The sequence below is a fragment of the Aegilops tauschii genome, chromosome 5, assembly GCF_002575655.3.
Source record: "Aegilops tauschii subsp. strangulata cultivar AL8/78 chromosome 5, Aet v6.0, whole genome shotgun sequence".
In the NCBI taxonomy this organism is placed as follows: domain Eukaryota; kingdom Viridiplantae; phylum Streptophyta; class Magnoliopsida; order Poales; family Poaceae; genus Aegilops; species Aegilops tauschii.
This window is the reverse complement of record NC_053039.3, coordinates 382,112,969-382,135,318: the sequence shown is the minus strand read 5'-3', so window position 1 is coordinate 382,135,318 and position 22,350 is coordinate 382,112,969. Positions and strand designations below refer to the sequence as shown.

At 44.3% G+C, this 22,350-nt stretch overlaps 1 long non-coding RNA gene across 1 annotated transcript; it reads right to left on the bottom strand.

The window, feature by feature from the left end:
* Nucleotides 1-16,464: 16,464 nt before the first annotated feature.
* Nucleotides 16,465-19,581, bottom strand: LOC141022401 (uncharacterized). Its single transcript, XR_012183699.1, has 5 exons — nt 19,145-19,581; nt 18,633-18,799; nt 17,626-17,988; nt 17,514-17,543; nt 16,465-17,136 (listed from the first exon to the last, which is right to left on the bottom strand). It is a non-coding gene; the product is annotated as an uncharacterized lncRNA (long non-coding RNA).
* Between the last annotated feature and the right edge of the window lie 2,769 nt (nt 19,582-22,350).

Below are 22,350 nucleotides of genomic sequence, written 5' to 3'. Positions count from 1 at the left end.
CGAGTTCAAGGTGTTGATTACGATGCGAGTTTCTCGCTCGTATCTATGCTTAAAGTCTTTCCGAATCATGTTAGCAATTGCCGCATTTTATGATTATGAAATTTGGCAAATGGATGTCAAAACTGCATTCCTTAATAAATTTCTTAAAGAAGAGTTGTATATGATGCAACCAGAAGGTTTTGTCGATCCTAAAGGTGCTAACAAAGTGTGTAAGCTCCAGCGATCCATTTATGGACTGGTGCAAGCATCTCGGAGTTGGAATATACGCTTTGATAGTGTTATCAAAGCGTATGGTTTTATACATACTTTTGGAGAAGCCTGTATTTACAAGAAAGTGAGTGTGAGCTCTGTAGCATTTCTGATATTATATGTGGATGACATATTGTTGATTGGAAATAATACAGAATTTCTGGATAGCATCAAAGGATACTTGAATAAGAATTTTTTTAATGCAAGACCTCCGTGAAGCTACTTACATATTGGGCATCAAGATCTATAAAGATAGATCAAGACGCTTGATAAGACTTTTGATGAATACATACCTTGATAAGATTTTGAAGGAGTTCAAAATGAATCAGTCAAAGAAGAAGTTCTTGCCTGAGTTGTAAGGTATGAAGTTGAGTAAGACTCAAAACCCGACCACGGCAGAAAATAGCAAGAGAATGAAAGTCATTCCCTATGCCTCAGCCACAGGTTCTATAAAGTATGCTATGCTGTGTACCAGACCTATTGTGTACCTTGCCATGAGTTTGGCAAAGGGGTATGATAGGGATCCAGGAGTGGATCACTGGACAGCGGTCAAAGTTATCCTTAGTTACCTAAGAGGACTAAGGAAATATTTCTCGGTTATGGAGGTAATAAATAGTTCGTCGTAAAGAGTTACGTCGATGCAAGCTTTCACACCGATCCGGATGACTCTGAATCTCAATCTGGATACATATTGAAAGTGTGAGCAATTAGCTAGAGTAGCTCCATGCAGAGCATTGTAGACATAGAAAATTTGCAAAATACATACGGCTCTGAATGTGACAGACCCTTTGACTAAACTTCTCTCACAAGCAAAACATGATCACACCTTAGTACTCTTTGGGTGTTAATCACATAGCAATGTGAACCAGATTATTGACTCTAGTAAACCCTTTAGGTGTTAGTAACATGGCGACGTGAACTAATCACATAAAGATGTGAACTATTGGTGTTAAATCACATGACGATGTGAACTAGATTATTGACTCTAGTGCAAGTGGAAGACTGAAGGAAATATGCCCTAGAGGCAATAATAAAGTTGTTATTTATATTTCCTTATATAATGATAAATGTTTATTATTCATGCTAGAATTGTATTAACCGGAAACTTAGTACATGTGTGAATACATAGACAAAACAGAGTGTCCCTAGTATGCCTCTACTTGACTAGCTCGTTAATCAAAGATAGTTAAGTTTCCTGACCATAAACATGTGTTGTCATTTGATGAACGGGATCACATCATTAAAGAATGATGTGATGGACAAGACCGATCCATTAGCTTAGCATAATGATCGTTAAGTTTTATTTATATTGCTTTCTTCATGACTTATACATATTCCTCTGACTATGAGATTATGCAACTCCCGAATACCGGAGGAACACCTTGTGTGCTATCAAATGTCACAACGTAACTGGGTGATTATAAAGATGCTCTACAGGTGTCTCCGAAGGTGTTTGTTGGGTTGGCATAGATCGAGATTAGGATTTGTCACTCCGGGTATCAGAGAGGTATCTCTGGGCCCTCTCGGTAATGCACATCACTATAAGCCTTGCAAGAAATGTGACTAATGAGTTAGTTACGGGATGATGCATTACCGAATGAGTAAAGAGACTTGCCGGTAACGAGATTGAACTAGGTATGATGATACCGACGATCGAATCTCGGGCAAGTAACATACCGATGACAAAGGGAATGACGTATGTTGTTATGCGGCTTGACCGATAAAGATCTTCGTAGAATATGTAGGAACCAATATGAGCATCTAGGTTCCGCTATTGGTTATTGACCGGAGATGTGTCTCGGTCATGTCTACATAGTTCTCGAACCCGTAGGGTCTGCACGCTTAACGTTCGATGACGATTTGTATTATGAGTTATGTGATTTGATGTACCAAAGTTTGTTCAGAGTCCCAGATGAGATCACAGACATGATGATGAGTCTCGAAATGGTCAAGAGGTGAAGATTCATATATTGGAAGGTCGCATTCAGACATCAGAATTGTTCCGAGTGATTCGGGCATTTTTCCGGAGTACCGGAAGGTTACCGGAACCCCCCGGGAGAAGTATTGGGCCTATTAGGCCTTATTGGAGGAGAGGAGAGAGACCACGTGAAAGGGGCACCCCCCCTTTCCCAAACCGAATTGGACTAGGGGAGGGGGTCGGCCCCCCTCTTTCCTTCTCCCTCTCTCTCCCTTCCCATTTTCCCTCTCCGGTGGAAGGAAGGAGGGGGGCCGAATCCTACTTGGACTAGGAGTCCAAGTAGGACTCCCCCCTTGGCGCGCCCCCTCTAGGGACGGCCTCCTCCTCCTCCCCCCTTTATATACGTGGGAGGGGGGCACCCCGAAGACACACAAAAGTTTCTCTTAGCCGTGTGCGATGCCCCCCTCCACAGTTACACACCTCGGTCATATCGTCGTAGTGCTTAGGCGAAGCCCTGCGGCGGTAATTTCATCATCACCGTCGCCACGCCGTCGTGCTGACGGAACTCTCCCTCGTCCTCAACTGGATCAAGAGCTCAAGGGATGCCATCGAACTGAACGTGTGCTGAACGCGGAGATGTCGGACGTTCGGTGCTTGGATTGGTTGGATCGCGAAGACGTTCGACTACATCAACCGCATTACTAAACGCTTCCACTTTCGGTCTATGAGGATACGTGGACACACTCTCCCTACTAGTTGCTATGCTTCTCCTAGATAGATCTTGCGTGATCGTAAGATTTTTTTTTTGAAATACTACGTTCCCCAAAAGGGTTAAGGGTCAGCGTTGGAGATGCCCTAACATAGCAGTCAAACATAGATAGGCAATCCGACATAGATATAGTTCATATAAAAGGGCCGACGGAGTTCATAATTAACTAAAATCACTACTGCAGGATGTTGCTAACGCGACACTACGATAAGAGACCCTTCGACAAAACTGTGTGCGATGCAATAATCGCAAACGGTGGTGTAAAATAACCATCAAAAAGGTGCAAACCATTTGCGATGGAGGATGCATCAAACACGGTTCAGATTTTAGTTGCGTGTGCGATGCAGGGCATACGGTTGATCCATACAAATTGTTTGCGATTAGACAGAACAACAGAAACGGGCAGCCATATCAATGTGTGTGCGATATACGGCATACAGTTCGCTCCGATGAACTGTTTGCGATGATCGAGGTGAACACAAACGATTCAGCGTAACAAGATGTGTGTGATACCCGGCAAATAGGTCGGTAATCAGAATTGTGTGCGATCATTATAGACAGCCCATACGGACTTTTTGTGAATTGTGTGCTTGTCAGGGCACACAGTTCAACAAACTAACCTGTAGGTGATAATGTAGAAGATCTCTGTCGAATACTTATTACTAACCGTCTGCGATGAGATTGACAGGATAAACATAGATAACAAATTAACACGAGCGAACGGAAACAGAGATATGGATGGCCCAGCGACATCGTCTTGGCGAGGACGCTTCTTGCCGCTGACGGTTGGCTTTTCATCGCCTCCGCCGTCGTCCTCGTCGTTGCTGTCGTCGTCCTCCTCCTCCTTGTTCGACCATTCCTCCTCATCATCATCGGCGTCCTCTTCTCTGTCCTCCGACGACTCCTCGTTCGTCTGGTTGTCGTCTGACGACTCCGGAGGCAGCATCCCTTCCATGATCCGGATAAAATCGAGGTCTGGGCTCGACGCCGGACTCATGGAAGACGAGCGGGATGATTCCGATGTTGACCCTATCATCGGGCGCCAGACTGCTGGCCGAACTGTCGTCCTCGTTGTCGCTCGACATGGCTGCAGAGTGTGTGCCAGTGTGTAGCGCGGCCTGCCGGGGACGATGAAGATGGTGGACACTTAAGCGGGGTATGCAGAGAAGAGGAAATGCCAATTGAAGAGGGGGTTGACGTATTATCTAACCGCTGATATAATCAACCGCAATTATTTGTACCAAGTCGCTCCAAATTCCCGGGGTTGCGCGGGACTACTATTGGCTGGTTTATTTTTTCGGGACAAAAAGAAGGAACGAGTTTTGGGGTTATGCACCGGTATGAACGGAGTAGGACAGTTGGCAAGCAATACATTGAGCTCTTCTTATTGATAAAGCCAGTAATAATCAAACTACAAAGGAAAAGAAAAAAGACAAAGGAAAATATCTACACGAATCTTCGTGTACATCAATGGCATAGGACCTAGATGTGCATTACTTAGAGCACATCTAGATGTGCTTTAGAAATACTGTCAAACAAAACCCCTAATCATCATTGCAAACAGCGCATAGAACATGGCTAATGCGACAACCAGAACTACACATGCTAGTTCCTTCTTGTATCTTGCTTTCATCTGTTGCCTGTGATTGATTCTTTCTTGCTTCATCGTACTGATTGTACATTCCAGATCAGCCAGTTTGTTCTTCAGCTTTACATTATCTTCTGCGAGCTTGGTGATAACACTCCGAGCCCTACCATGCCATTCTTCATCCAGCCAGTTAACAAAGGCACAAGCCTCATATCCCTGCCAATGTTAAATAGTATTCAGGATGAGCGGTGGCATTAACTGAAGTAAATCGATGAACTTAGCACTAACCTCTAAGGGGCAACTGAGAAACCGCTTGCCAATGTCGAATCCCTCCGTGCAAAGACGTCAAGCGGGAGTGTGCCTGTGCACACAACTCAGCTTTTGGTACTTCTCAGTGGCGCAAAACTCGGAGTCGAACTCGTGTTGCGGGAGTCTGGAGTCATGCTTTGGATCCGGTGGCAGATCGCTTTCCTGGGGGGGAGGGGTGTCATTCGGGACAGATTCAGCAAGGAGCTATACTTTGGACATGCTAAAAAAGATCGGGATAGATTGGAACCTGACAGGATGATTCGGATCCGTAGTACACCTGCCTTCTGATGACCTTAGGCAAGTGCCCGGCGGTGACACGAGCAGGAGTAGCCGCACCAAAACCATCAGCACCACTCGTCCGCATTCCCCCAATGTTAGCGCCATGCGAGGGAATTTGGAGGCTATGTAGGGATTTGGGGGAAATGGGGAAACTGTGGAGATAAGCTAACGGTTGGGAACTACTTATGGCACTATATGTTGTATACGGCACACTATTTATACATGTCATTTGAGTTAGGTATTACAACGTCACACACGATTTCTGCACCAAACCGTGTGAGAAGACAACGTAGGTTAGACACGGTTGCCGTTACATAACCGTATGTGATGTTGTCCATATAATTGAGTTAAATTGATAACGTGTAAACAGCCGCTCTGTGGATATCCGTAAAAAAATAGCCGCTCTGCATATAGAGATGGCGGCGGCCGCCTAGGCAGCGGCTACCGGAGAAGAAGTCAATTCTCGGTCGGTGGGCGGTGGCGGCGTCATAGGAGATCAATCCTCGGTCTGAAGCGGGAGACAGGAGCAGCTCAACCATCGAGGTCGGCGGCGGCGTGATTCGAGCACATCCATCGCGGTCGATGGCGGGATAGTGGAGGTCGAACTTCAGGCAGCAGCCGCACTAAGCTTTGCTCCTCGACCCTGCTGTCTCGGCGTGCCGCCGCATCGCGCTTCTCTGTCTGCTGGGTGGAGGTCGCCGCACGACTAATTAATTAAGGTATTCTTTTTGTGAGTGGCTTAATTAGGGTATTCAATTCCTAAGGGTAGTGTTGTACTAGTACTCTGCGTGTAAATTGACTGGCCATTAATTTTTGTCATTGCACGTCTGGATAACAACATGGAGCGCCCTCGGTAATTATGAAAATAAAACCTTGTGATTTATGCACGCATCTTTGGGCAGCAGTTAATCTGTGTATTAATGTTGTTGTTTTATTTTTAATTACCATTCGTGTGGTGTAGATGGAACGATCTCGATGGATGAAGAATCGGAAAACCGCAGATTTTATTAGTGGCGTGACAGAGTTCATGAATTTGGCTGAAAGTACAAAGAGGTGAATTGGTGATGTAGATTACATCCTGTGTCCATGTACTGATTGTGCCAATACAGAGTCACATAAAGTTGCAGATGACCAGTTGCACTTAGTCTCTAGGGGATTCATGGATGGATATACACGTTGGACCATACACGGTGAAGAGGAGGTCATGGATGAAGATACGCAGGGCAGCGAGGTGCCAAACCCCGATCAGTGTCACATGGATGTTGAATCTAACATCGGGGCAGAGGCGTCAAGCTACCAATGGAACACCAGAAAGCCGAAACGCCCACTGGAATACCAAGACGTCGACGCAGATGACGACGATCTTGATATGCCAGATTTTGCTGCTATGATTGCAGATTTCGAGGGCCCAAAAAGGATATGATTGGGTATAAGGATCTGCCAACCATTGATGTGGACTCCAAGAAAGAATTGTATCTAGGTTGCAAAAAGAAATATTCCAAGTTGAGTGCCACCCTGGCGCTTCTCAGATTTAAAGCAGCAAACGGTCCATCAAACATGGGCTTCACGGAGATGTTAGGTGTTTTGAAAGAAATTCTTCCGGAAGATAATGTGCTCCCCAGAAGCACGAATGAAGCAAAGAAAATGGTTTGCCCATTGGACCTTGAAGTACAGAAGATACAGGCTTGTGTGAATGATTGTATATTGTATCGTGGTGAGTACAAAGATTTGCGTGCATGTCCCACATGCAAGCATGCACGATACAAGCGCAGGAGAGAAAAGGACAAGTACAAATTGGACGACGACATCAAGACAGGAATCCCGTTCAAGGTTGTTTGGTACTTGCCTTTAATTCCAAGGTTGAGGCGTTTGTTTGCAAACCCTAGAGAGGCAAAGAGGTTGCGGTGGCATCATGATGAGCGAATTACGGATAAGTTTACGAGGCACCCGAAAGATGGGGCTCGGTGGGAATTAATCGACAACAAGTTTGAAAAAAATGCAAAGGATCCTAGAAGTATAAGGCTCGGGGAGTGTACTGACGGGATGAATCCTTTTGGCGATATGAGCACCAATCACAGCACATGGCCGGTGCTTCTGTGCATATATAACCTAGCTCCTTGGTTGTGTATGAAGAAAAATACATTATGATGTCAATGATTATCCAAGGCCCGAAGCAACCTGGAAATGACATCGACATTTACTTTCAGCTACTGGTAGAAGAACTGCTGACAGTGTGGATAGATGCGCCTGCTGTAAAATGCTATGATGCTTACAGAAAGGGGATTTTCTATCTACATGCAATGCTGGTGCACACCATTCAAGATATGTCGGCATTAGGCAACACATCGGGGCAGAAAACAAAGGGAGATGTAGGGTGTGTCACATGCATGGATAGGACAGCTAGCAGAAGACTTCCCAACTTGCACAAAACCGTGTATTTGCGTCATCGTAGGTTCTTACGAAAAACTCACCCATACCAAAAGATGAAAGCTGAATTTGATGGTACGGCAGAGGCAGGTGTGGGCCCAAGACCCTACGAAGGGGAGGTGGTCCACAACATGGCTAAAAAAATTAATGTTGTGCTTGGCAAGAACCACCCTTTGACGTTCAAACAAACACCCAAGGGTCAAGTGTTTAAGAAGAAATCGGTGTTCTTGAAATTACCTTACTGGGATATTCTACGTGTACGTCACTGCATCGATGTCATGCACGTAGAGAAGAACGTATGTGAAAGCATCCTTGGTACACTGCTCAAGATTAAAGGTAAAAGAAAGGATGGTGACGGTTCACGGCTCGATATGCTTGCTGATCAATCAAAACGCAAGAGTGATGGAGAAGATGATGACAAATTCATCAGAGCTCGCCAGAGTTACAATTTCAGTACAAAAGAAGCAACACAGTTCTTCACCTATTTGTTGTCGGTTAAGACACCCTCTTCCTACTGCGCAAACATTAGAAGTCTCGTGGATGTGAGCTCAGGTAAAATGAAGTTAGGACACATGAAGTCACATGATTGCCACGTAATGTTGACACAAATCCTCCCGGTGGCCATTAGGAATCTGATGGACAAAGATATAAGAAACACACTCATTGACCTCTGTGATTTCTTCAACCAACTATGGCAGAAAGTTGTAGATCCTGAAGAGTTGGATCATATGCAAGATGATATTGCAAGAATATTGTCCAACCTAGAGATGTTTTTCCCACCGTCATTCTTTGATGTCATGGTCCATCTCACTGTGCACCTTGTCGACGAGATAACGTATTGTGGTCCTGTGTTTCTTCGCAACATGTATCCCTTCGAGCGGTTCATGGGAATACTGAAGCGCTTTTGTCGAAACCGAAACCATCTAGAGGCAAGCATCCTACAAGGTTATACCGTGGAGGAGGTGGTTGAGTTTTGCACCGAATACATGAAACAAAGACCTATAGGTTTGCCCCTCTCTTGCCACGAGGGAAGGCTGAAAGGTAAGCCGATCCTTGCTGGCACGCAAATGGCTGCACTCAGAGAATTGACAGAGAAAGCCCATTTGACGGTACTGCTTAACAACCCAGTTCTCAGCGCTTATGCCGAAGAACATTTGGCGGAGATACGCCAAAGCTTCTTACCAATGGTGCCTTCATAAGATATGTAGATGAAGGAGCACACTAAGAACTACGCCGAATGGCTGAAGAATCGTTTGGCACAAGGATCCATCAATGACATTGCTACGTGGTTGGCACAAAAGCCATCACCTACGGTGTTGATGTACCAAGCATATGACATAAATGGATACACGTTCTACACTGAGGAATATGATCAGAAGACCTCATATCAGAACAGATGTGTTCGAATAGAATGCATGACTGTAAATGAAGATGATAAAAGGGTATACTATGGAACCATCAAAGAGATTTGGGAGCTTGCCTATGTGAAAGTTAAGGTGGCATTATTCAGGTGCGGATGGATCCCTCTTGGTCAGGTAAGGATTGATAAGTACAAGAAGACATGTGTTAACAGGACAACGATGGCATATCACGCGGACCCATTCATTCTTGCCAGTGATGCTACCCAGATTTTCTTTGTGGAAGACCCCTTGCATAAGACCTGCCATTTAGTGATGCATGGGAAGAGAAGGGTACTGGGTGTCGACGATGTTGCCGATGAGGACGAGTACGATGAATTTGATGAGTTGCCATCCAAGGGATCACGCACCCGTGTAACAGAGAAGCGTAAAATCATCATAAAACCCAAGTTCATTCGGGGTCAACATAATGATCCCAGTTCCCCCATGTACATGGGAATTAAGCCGTAAGACTAGTCTTTATGCCTACCCTGCAACTTAATTCGTTCAATTTAGAACTGTCGCGTGTACTGAATTTGTGAGTTATGCCCGGTTTTCTGTTGATGTAAGAACCGTTAATATGTTGACCTTGATATGTTGTCAGCTCAGGCAATGAATATGAACTGTTTTTTGTTATTATTATTATTATATCATAGAGGTAGCACACTCAATTGATCTCACTACAGTATGTGTGAACAAAAGTATGCAATCTGGTCTGCGAATAGCACACGGTTCGTTGATGAAAGCCCTGTGCCGACCAAACCCCGCCCACGATCTGAGTCGTGCTTTCTGATTGGTCAGAACCCAAACCCCATGGATTGTACGTCTGCACCGTTGGATGCTCCCAGATCGAACGGCGATCCTCATCCCTTTCGACAGCACGTGCATTTCCGGTTGTAATTTTATTTTTATGCACAAAATGCACGTTAATCTCAAAGAAATGTCTTAGATATAGCTAACGATACCTGAAATGCGCCAGAAAATCAAGCCCGTGATATAATGGTGATTGCGTACCGTGGAAAATTTTATGAGGCCAAACGATGAAGTCACCGGCCACAGGACTTTGAATTGACACTTCTCCTTTTGGAAACCATGATCCTTCATGTGAGATGCTCCGGTTTGGAAGGAGCGGTCATCAAAACTTGTGCCAAACTTTACCAATTTTTTTCCCACGGGGTCGTGAGAGCACGCCACGGGCACACATCCATTTTGATGATGTCCGAACTCCATCTGAATTTCTTGTAATTAAAATACCAACTAGGCCTACGCCAGTGGCCGCACCTCGCGGCCGAAATGTTTGAAACTTCTCCCCGCTTCTCGAACAAACGGATGAAGACTCACAAAGTGATGCACAAATGATCTGTACACCTTCTTTGCTTGGCTGATAGTAAGGGGGTATCATAGCTAGTATCATGCATGCCAACTAGGCAATTTTGATGAGCTGTCATAGAATTAAATGAAGAAAGAGAGGATTAAGTATCATATCATGAAACCGTATCATAATAAATGCTATGCTACTATGTGTCATGCATGACAATAAATAAAGTACTACATATGATACTACTCTATGATACTATGCATTGGACTAGCCACAGTGGGAGTAACTTCAGCAGTAACATCAAGTCCAACTCAACAAATTTGCTTATGTGGCAATGAGTTAATGAGGAGAGAGTTAGTTTGAGTAACTTAGCTAGTTACTGTAACATCACATGTCCCAATGCAATATGAGTCTATAACCTAATAAATGAGGCTTTGCATTTTACCATACTTATGTTAGTACCCACTATGAAAGGTAGTAACATAGTCTAGGGATATGTGTATGTTACTAGTGTATGTTACTCTCCATTGTGGCTAGTCTTAGAGAAAGTACAATAGAGTGACATAAGCAGGCTATAAGGAATAGAATAATATATATGTGCTTATTATTTGGAGGAAAGAGAAGAGGAGAGAGAAGAGAAGCGGGCTCTTGGTTAGTAGAGCCAGCTGCAACACGAGACCCAAGACACTTTGTGGGGATGTAAGGTGGGCCAACTATTGATAAACTAGTACGTATGTAAAATTTATTATTGTACATGCCGGCTAAGAGGTTGGCTGTATATGACATGACAACTTCTTATAGCCGACCGTTGGCTGTATTATTAACCGTGCTCTTAGTGAGGTAGCTAGTATATCATAGACTAGCTAGTATCATACTCCCTCCTTTCCGGTTTATAGGGCTCAATTCAAAAATCTCACCAACCAAGGTAGATGGTGAGTGGTGGAATACTTTTTGTAGTTTGCAAAAACACCCAATTAATGCTTTTGTTTTCCTCAAATAATCACGTTTACCAATGTATTAATTGCAATACATGCATGCATAAAGTACATGCATTGGTCAATTTTCTCTTAATACTTGCATGCAATGATTTAATGCACCTTGGAATCTGAACATGTGATGGGGAACAACCAAATTGAGCCTTATAAAATGGAAAAACTAAAATTTTGAGATAAGCCTATAAACCGGAAAGGAGGGAGTATATATGCATGATACTAGTATATGATCGGTAATACCTCTGTAATGCGCGCATGCATAGTATCATAAGTTAGTATCTTAGGTTGCCTTATTAATTTCCATGCATGACACAAAATAGTACAATATTTAATATGATACGGTATCATGATATGATATCACACCCTCTCTTTCCTCATTTAACTGTGTGCCACATCATCCAAAAAGTCTAGTTGGCATGCATGATACTGCTTGATACTCCCATATTACGACCAGCCTTAGGGTGGCCATAGTGGGGGTATCATAGCCGGTATCATGCACTCGGGAATACTAAATATGATGATGTGGCAAAGAAGCAGTAACATAGGTAGATACCATAACATATATATATATATATAATAAAAAATGCTATACTACTTTGTGTCATGCATGGCCATAAATACGGTCATCTATGATATATACTACTTTATGATACTATATATGAACTATGAAGGTACATACGTAGTATCATAATCTAGTATCATATGCATGATACTATATATAGTATATGATACTCCCCACTATATAAGGCTGGCCATAGTGGTGGTATCATAGCCGACGATGTCATGCACTCGGAAATAGCGAGTATGCTGATGTGGCAAAGAATTAAATATATATATATATATATAGGGTTAGAGTAACATATAGGTAGATACCGTATCATGTTAAATGCGATGCTAATTTGTGTCATGCATGGCAATAAATATGGTCTATGATACTATACTCTATGTATTATACTATGCGTTATAATTAATTAAAGGTAGTATCATACACTAGTATCATATATATATATATATATATATATATATATATATATATATATATATATATATATATATATATATGCATGATACTAGTATATGACACTCTCCACTATGAGTAGCCTAAGTATATATAGCCTAACTAAAACACCCATATGTAGTTGTAGTAGGGTTTTTGACTTTAATTAATTATATGCACTAAAATGCAATGCAAGGTAAGTGCAAAGAATGATTTAAACATAGCAGACGACCTGAAATGGGTCGGAACGATGTAGCTAGTAACTGACGATTTTAGTCCGAAGTGCCGCATCTCCTTTTGGAAACTATGATCCTTCTAATGAGATGTTCCGGTATGGAAGGTGCGAGCACCAAAACTTGTGCCAAACTTTACCAAATTTTTTCCATGCGATCATGAGAGCACGCGACAGTGACACAATGATTTTCGTTATTTTCTGGACTATATATGCATTTCCTGAAATTAAAATACCAACAAGGCCTACGCCTCTGGCCGCACCCTCCGGCCGAACTGTTTGAAGTTTTTCCCGTTTCTCGCACAATGAATGAAAACTCGCAAAGCGACACACAAAAGATCTTGCTAACACGCATGTGTAGTTGCGACTATATATATACATACATACAAACGAGATCTCTTTTTTGGCATATTCAAAGTTTAAGATTGCTAGCGAGGCCTGTCGCTTGGTAAAATGTACCAGAAAATCAAACCATAGGGTACAATCGTGATTTCTTACCGTGGAAAAAATTGGAGGCGAAACGATGAACTCATGTTTTCATTCGAACAAAAATATGATGTTAGGTAATGTAAATGTTTTCAAATAGCACACGGTTCACTCATGAAAGTCGTGTGTCCACTAAACCGTGGCCGATGCCCCCCCCCCCGCCTCTGCCACGCGCGCGATTTGAGTCGTGCGTTCTGATTGGCCACAACCCAAACCCCACGGATTGTACGTCTGCACCGATGGATTCTCCTTGATCGAACGGCGATCCTCATCCCTTTCGACAGCACATGTACATATTTTCAAATAGCCCCTCCAAAAAATGTTTTCAAATAGCACATGGTTCACTCACGAAAGCCGTATGTCTACCAAACCGTGGCCGATGCCCCCTCCTCTTTGTTGCGCGCGTGATCTGAGTCGTGCGTTCTGATTGGACAGAACCCAAACCGTTGGATGCTCCCAGATCGAACGGCAATCCTCATCCCTTTCGACAGGAAATGCAGTCCGGCTAGGAATTGATTTATATGCCAAAATGCACGGTAAATGCCAAAAAATGTCTTACATATAGCACACGAGACCTGAAATGCGCCAGCAAATCAAACCCGTGGTATAATTGTGATTGCTTTACGTGGGAAAAATTTAGAGGCGAAACGATGAACTCACGTCATCATTTCAAAATTAGTACGTCCTCATTTCAAACGAAATTATTCTGTTTGTGCACATGAGCGCTTAGAGGCAATCGTTTGCATAGGCCTTTCCGCGCGCGCGGCGACCGGGGACATCTTTCACCCTTTTCACCTAGACCGCCAACACCCGGAGTCCCCAACACCCCCCACCGTCCGCCCGTGTTTCACTCAACTAGTCCTCCCAATCTCCATCGCCAGCTCCCCCCTCCCCCAGATCCATAGCAGAACCCTCTCCGGCGCTGCCGTGCTCACCCCGACCGTGTGCCCGCTCTTCGGCGTCAAGCCTACCTCCACTGCCGTTCCCAACACGCGGCGGCCCACGCCTCACCGTCTTCGTTTGCTCACCATCCACCCTCGAGCATATCGATGCAGTAACCGTCGCTTCTCCTGTGGTCCGGCCGGGTTTGCATTAAGAAGCATGTTAGTTACTACTCTCCATCGCAGTGAGGCATATTTCCTCGCAATGCCTCTTCCAATTTCATTCCGTATGTTCCCAAATTGGCTATAAAATAACGAAGAGCGTATATATGTTCATTATCTACCTTCCTTACTACATATAAGTTGTATTTGTTCCAATAAGTTACTGCCTATTTACAGATCGCGGGCGCCCGAGTCACACAAACTTAACAAATTAGTCGTACATTTTCTAAATTATTGCATGGCATGTTTAGAAAGCTTGATACCAAGTTGTTAGTTTTATGCTTATCCTCTTTTCCTGAGTTTCGCATGTGTTCTCTGTAGATGCCGAGTAGCAGCGACAGCACTCATGCTTCAGGCAATGTATCTTCATCTGATTCGGACAACCCTAGGTCTTCAGCATATTGTGAGGGATCAAGTAATCTTGAACGGGATAGAGCTGCAGCAATTACCCTTCCGGTCAAGACACGAAAGAACGCTCCAAGGAAGCCCACACACCAGCCTAAAGGTGTATATGAAGTAACCGATATTGATTTAAAGTCTTGGGCTCCAACTAAACCAGATAAAGCACGCACGAGGTTCAGGAGTGTGTGTGGATTTGTTGGCAGGGCAAGGCTCAACATTAATCTGCCGGGGTTTCGGAAGGCTGACACAGAAACACGGCGAAGGATAGTCCGGGAGATCATGGATCACTTCAACGTTCCAGAGCAGTGGACAATGCACGTGGAACACGCTGGACTGAAGAAGGCTAGGGATGCTTGGAGAAACTGGAAGCACGTGTTGTACAAGAAGTACTTGAGTGAAGGCAAGGACCCAATCCCCGCATACCCCCAAATTACAAAGGCAGACTGGGCAGAATTCAAAAGGGTCAGGGCAACTAAAGAGTTTGCGGAGAAGAGTTTCAAGCAATCGGAACTTCAGAAGAAGAACATACACCCCCACCGTATGGGTGTGGCAGGATATTATAGCATGAAACTGATATGGGACCAGGAGGACAAAGAAGCAGTAGCGGCGGGTGGGAATCCGGCCTTTAGTGAAATCAGGGGCGAACGCGCCAGAAACTACACTACAAAAAAAATACACTTTCGTGATGATACATGTTTGTCACAGTAGATCGCGTTTTTTGTCATGCATGTACATCCATGACAAATTTATGACAGAATCAAGATAGTCATACATGTGCTGTCGTAGAAGTGTTCCATGACATTACCAAAATTATCATCACAGAAGTCATGACGATAAATCGCGCGTCACAGAAGTGCTTTCGTCAAGGGTGACCGACAGGTGGCATCCACCGTAACGGAACGCCGTTAAGCTATCGGGTCGGGTTTTGGATCCGATAACCCGTTAATAGCCCCGACCAATGGGGATTTTCCACGTGTAAAATCATCATTGGCTTGAGGAAACACGTGTCGGCTCATCGCTGGGACAGATGTCATCCACTCATTGGACAGAAGGCGCCTATGATACGTCGACACGTGGCACGGCCCAACAGTGGCCCATTCCTGTCAAAAGGCCGGCCCGTTTGACTTGGTCAAAAGCTGGCGGGGCAGCCCATGGAAAGCCTGTTAACGGCCTGTTCGCATATAGCCCATTTACAGCCCGCTAACCCAAGGCCCGTTACGCCCTATTCGAATTAGGCCCAGTAGCCTCATCTGGGCCATCCAATATGATTCCAGCCCGTTTTCACTTCTGGCCCATGTATGGCCCATGACGTCTTTCGGCCCATATGAGGCCCTATGTAACTCTTGGCCTATTAACGGCCCGTGCTGAAACTGGCCCGTAATGAACAGTGTATTACTTTACACCCATTAACGGCCCGTGGTGAAACTGGCCCGTAATGAACAGTGTATCACTTTATACCCATTAACGACCCGTTATTCCGTTGGGCCGTTTCCAGCCCATGTTATCTTTCGGCCTTCTCAGAGCCCATTTATTCTTGGGCTATTTTCCAGCATTCGTTTACTTACGGCCCGTTACTGTCATTTTCTGCTTGTGGGCCAAATTCAGCCCGTCGTTACAGTCGGCCCGTTTGTGGTCCGTTAATACGTTGGGCCGTTTTCATAGCGTCATCAAATATGGCCTATTAACGATGGCCCGTTATGGTCGGCCCATGAACGGACGATTCCAACTCTAGCCCGTTTACGGCCAGAATGCGGTCTGTTTGGCCCATGTTTGGCCAATCAATCATACGGCCCGTATAAGGCCCATTGATGATACGGCCCGTAGAAGGCCCATTGTTTCTACGGCCCGTAGAAGGCCCACTGTTTCTACGGCCCGTAGAAGGCCCACTGTTTATACGGCCCGTAGAAGGCCCACTGTTTCTATGGCTCGTAGGAGGCCCAGTGTCACTACAGTAAATATTAGCCCATAGTTATTGTGGCCTAGTTTTAAAAAAATAGGTTATTGCAGCCACTAGCAAACCGCAGAAAAAGAACTGCACTGACTACAAGCAAACAAATAAACAAGACAACAAGGAAATAAATAAGCAAGCAACTTACACTAGGCTATCACAGCTATTACACATATTACATCCACTGGGCATCAAAGTTCGCCACCAGTGCAAATATAGGGAACACGGCAGCATATAAACGCCGTAGCAAAACAAGTCTAGAACTGAAACCACTTCAGAAGAGCTCAAGCAACAATATCCTGGGTACCCATAATGCTGGCAAGATGCTTAGCAAGCTTATTAACTTTCTCTTGTTTGGCGCTTAAGTCCTCCCACGCTTGCTGTTGCACCAGAAAGTATGCATCTGAATTCTGCAGGGACTTCCTCAGTCCTTCGGCTTCCTGTCGCATAACATCTGATCGATGTCTTTCAACTTGAAGTTGAGACTCAAGAAGCCGAACTGATTCAGGCAACGAGTTCGAAGAGCTGGTGCCAATAGTGGTAGCCAGTAACTCGAACACTACATCAAGACAGGACTTTGGGGTTGTCTCAGTGTCTTCAATATAGTTTTTATCAGCTTTCTTGGAGACCAATAGGGATGTCTCACTATCTTGAACCTTATCTGCATTACTTCCTTTACCATTGCATAACAGGGTACTCTTCTCCAATATTTTATCCGCGTTCTAAAAGAGAAACAAACAAACACATCTCAGGTTTACAATGTAGTATATGAAACTCATTTTGGTAAACCAGTTCAGTAGTACGGTGGACAGGATAACAGCATGAAACAAACATATATCTATGTAGTATGGTCACTGTATGGTCTATATCATTCTAGTTTATGTTGCCAAATCAAGATAGATACAGTTCGAATCATATCTATTTAAGACAAAGCAGCATAGACAGAATATGAGTGTGGGAAACTACACAGCAATAACAACACTTGTAATGTGCATGGCATGAGAACATAACTGTTTATTCAATTGAAACTGGAAACAACATAGAGCAAGTTACAACAGCAAACAGCCAAACACATTGAAGAAACAGGTTTAAAACATACCTGTTGCGCCATTGGAGTTTCAATTGCATCCTTCAAATTTGAAATTAGTTGGTATCAGTAAATACAGTGATGCAAGAGCAAAGTAGTATGAACCATAGCTACGGAACCTGACCTGAGAACAATTCTTCTTCTGCTTTAAGCGTTGACTTCGGGTTCGGAGTGGTGGTCCTCATGATTTGGGCACTGCAGTTGCCTTACTAACTGCTCGTGTTTGGGTGCTCTGTGGTGGAGATGGTGTTGTGTCAACGGGAACTGGGTGTCTATCTGCTGGGGTTGGGGTTAGAAGGGGTGTAGCTGGATCTCTGTCCAACTTGGTAGGGGTACAATTTGAATGAGTGTGGGTTATGTGTGGTGGGGCTGGTTCTTGGGCAAGTACAACCGTGGTTCTATCTGCATCGACAGGTAGCACGATATTTACTGAAAACCGTGTTTTTACTCCCACAGATACTGCCATCACTCCCTCCAATTGAAATGGCTGATAAACAAGAAAAGTAATTGAATGTACAGACATTGTAAGATAGATAGGTGCAATGGATAGTAGGGAAGAAAACAGGGCATGAAATAATTCACATTTATGTTGTCTAAGCAAACAGAATAGCAGGACATAATTTCACATATATGATGGCTAATTAAACAGGATAGCATGACACAATTTCACATGTATGATGGCTAACTAAACAGGATAGAATGACATACTTCAAAATATGATGACTATGTAAACAGGATGACATGATATAACTATACGATGTGTCTATTAAAGTGGTTGGCATGCCATAAATCACAAACATGCCGTCGATGGAAACATGATGGCATGATATAATTCACGGATAGAATGACATAATTTAAAATATGATGACTATGTAAACAGGATGAGATGATATAACTATATTATGTCTTTAGAAAATGGGTTGGCATGCCATAATTCAGATACATGCTGTCTATGTAAACATCATGGCATGACATAATTCAAATATATGATTTATATACTAAGGAAGTGAGCAGAGGGCAATCGCATATATGATGTGTCAACTAAGGAGATGGCATTCAATATTGTGTATATGATGTAAAAACTAAGCATTGCAATACAACATGTGCATTATATGAGTAATATAACCCTACCAAGTTTGAGCATACACCTCAGGGGGATAATAGGACTGGTCATCTGCCTCTGTATCCTACTCTGAAGAGCTATCTGTAACCAGCAAGATATCTGCTTCAGCAGGTAGCATTGTCTGCTCTGAAGACCTTGTTTTCACTCCAGATTTCTCCATCACCAATTCAAATGGCTGATGCACAGGAAGAGCAGTTGAATATACAAACATTGTCGATAAAAGCAATGAGAAATACAAAAAAAGGATGGCATGATATAATTCACATATATGGCGCTTGCCTAAACAGCATGGCATTGCATAATTCACATACATAATGCCTTGCAACAAGATAACATTGCATAATTCACATATATAATGTCTTGCAACAAGATGGCATTGCATAATTCACATATATGGTAATTAGACACTAAACATGTGGCATTCACACAAAGCATGTCTAAACTAAGCAAATGACATAGCAATGCAAGATACCATACGCACGATATGAGCAACATAACCCTGCCAAGTTAGGGCATGCACCTCGGGGGGAATATGACTGGTCATCTGTCTCTGAATCCTCCTCTGAGGAGCTATCGGTAACCAGCAAGACATGCGCTTCGTCAGATAGCATTGTCTGCTCTGAAGACCTTGTTTCCACTCCAGATTTTTCCATGACCGTGCCGAATGGCTGATGCACAGGAAGAGTAATTGAATGTACTAAAATTGTTGACAAATTTAACACGTAATAAAAAAATGATGGCATGATATAATTCACATATAAGATGACTGGCTAACCAGGGTGGCATTGCAAAATTCACATATATGATGCCTGGCTAGACAAGATGGCATTGCATGATTCACATATACGATAAAGAAACTAAACAGATGCCATTGACACAAAGCATGTCTAAACTAAGCAGATGACATCTTTAATGTATACAGTAAGCAATGCAAGGCACCATATGCATGATATTACCAACATCAGCATGCCAAGTTAGAGCGAAGACCTCATGGGGTAAATAGGAGTGGTCTTCTCCTTCTGAATCCCCCTCAGAACAGTTATCTTCCTCTTGATTACGATCCGAAATGGGTGGAGGGGGGGCTGCCTTTGCGCCCACCATGAAACGACGTCCGCATGAAATTTTATTGCCACGCAATGCTCGTCTCTTTTGCTCTACATGATCAGTTCCATTGTGTACAATAACTGGCATGCATAGGAATAAAACATAGTGAGATTATGTAAGGAGTGCATGCACAAATCCAGAATGATGGTAGCAAACTGTGGATAGACCCAAAACCAATGATAGCAGGCAGATAATAGCTTTAGTTAAAAAATACAGATAATGGCTCCTTTAATGTTTGTTTGCACCCAACATGAAACTCATAGTAGACACCGGAGATTAACCAGATAGTAGACAAATAGTACTGATTTCTGCCCCAATATGTACCCCACAACCATTTAAAAACTCAAGTTTCAGCATTAGTTTGGACCTGACTCGGAGTCTAATAGATGAACACGACGATAATGTAGCATGTCATCATATTAAGCAACCATAACGTAAGCAGACACGGAAGAGTGCGACCTCTCTTGCGAACCCGTGTAGTCCTCAAGGTCATCTGCTCAGTTGATGATGGTAATGCAGTTGCCGTGGCTGCCGGCGGCGGAGAAGAAGATCTGAGGCGGCGAAAGACAGTCTGGAGAGCGGATCCCTACTGTGGTGAACCCTTCCGTCGTTGGAGCAGCTGAGCTGGGGTGGAACACAGCGCCGCAGGAGCAGGACAAACCACACAAGGTTTTCTTTGACGCATATCTGTAACAGAAGTAATTGAGTAAGGGCTTGTTTGAATTTGAGGATTCTAACAATGTAGGGATAGGAAATAGACAGGAATAGGATAGGAATGCACGTGCAAAACAGAGAATTTAAAAACACAGGATTTCTGCCAGTCTGGGTGTTTGATTCACAACAATTAGAAGATCACGGGATGCAAAAAAGCATGGTGAGATTAAGTCAAACCACAAGAAAATGTACTGTTATAATTCTATTATGCTACTATCTCTTAGTCTTGTGCTTGATGAATAGGAATATGAAAAGGAGGAGAAGTGGAAATTAGAATTCCTACGGTTTTTCTTTCAAGGAGACACTAAAGGAACAAATCCTACAGTTTTCCTTTGCTCCATTCCTTTGCACCAAATTCATGAAAAGTAGTACCATAGGAAACTTTCCAATTCCGATGTTTTTCATTCACTTTTCCTTTCAAGCACTGGCGATTCTAGTAGGCAGGCTTGAGCAAGGAGAATCCTACACTAAAAAAATGTTTTTGTGCTACTTCTATTACTTTGGACCCAGGCCACTGCCATACTAGCTCAACTCCCAGGCCCATCGACAAATGCACAGCTCAAACGCGCAGAGATAAATAATGATGGCGTTCAAGAGAGTCCATCACGGATAGCTAAGTTGCCTGGTACCTCACTGCTTGTCATATAGTAGGATAAAATAATCGTATTTCCCGTTACTACGAGTGCTCAGTGGACAATATATATAACATGTAGAGTAAAAAAAGAGATGCAACAAGTGTACAACCTCTTTGGTGAAGCCATGTCGATCTCAGCGTGATTGGGTTGGCCTGTGAGGATGCTCCGGCTGACTTGGCTGTCGGAGGAGGGGAAGAAGATCTTAGGCGTCTGGAGATGGAGCCCGAGGTACTACTCCATTGTGATGGAGGGTTTCATCGTTGGAGTAGCTCCGGTGAGTTGTACGACGCCGAGGCTGAAGCAGGACAAGAGAGACAACGAACAACGTTAACCTGAGTGGAATTCTAATAGCATCTCCAATATATGACGTAAAATACATAACCACAAAGTGCTAGATGTAAAATACATCAGCCGCTCATCTCTGAACTTAACTGTCGAAACTGAATTTAACTGTCGAAACTGAACTTAACTGTCGAAACTGAACGCACTAGCAAGGTGAGGCTACACGTCGGTCGACTGACTTTTTCATCTCTGGTCAGTCGATTTTGCAGCCGTTGGATACGAAATCAAGGGCCTGCGGTTCATCTTCAACCTCCACCCCCCTAAGCCGCCAGCCACCACCGGCCAAACAGCAGCCCCCCGCCGCCCACGGCTGACGGTGCGCCACCCCGCCCGCCCCGAAAACACTCCCCACCGCCGGTCCGCCGCCGCCCCAGCCATCCCTCTAGGCCCCCCGTGCCGAGCTTTTTCTCCGGCGATCCCCACGCCACCGCCCCGCCAACGCCCCGCCACCGCCCCCATCCTGAACCCTAAGATAGATAGTGGGGTACCTCTCCGGCGAGCCCCCCTTCCCGCTGCGGCTGGTTCTTCCTTCACCCCGGCGAGCCCCCCCCCCCCACCCCCTGAAAATCGACTGACCCAAAAGTCGATTCAGTCGACTGAAGTGTAGCTAAATCGGAGCAGCATCGCAAGCAAGAGCAAGAGCGAGAGCAGCAGCGCGAGCAAGAGCAATAGCAAGAGCAGACCAGGCAGGGGACCGAGAGCAAGAGCAGAGCAGCAGCGCGAGCGAGAGCTAAAGCAGCAGCAGCTCCTACTGATGTGGACGTCACCGCCGAGGGAGCGACGTCGTGGAGGAAGTGGCCGGCGACGCCGCCGTGGATGGAGCCGCGCCGTGTCGGCTCGGGACCGAGCGCCGGCAGCACCGTGAGATCGAATCAAGAAGAAAATGCGGCGATTAGTGTACAACCTCTTTGGTGGCGCTGATTAGGCCGCA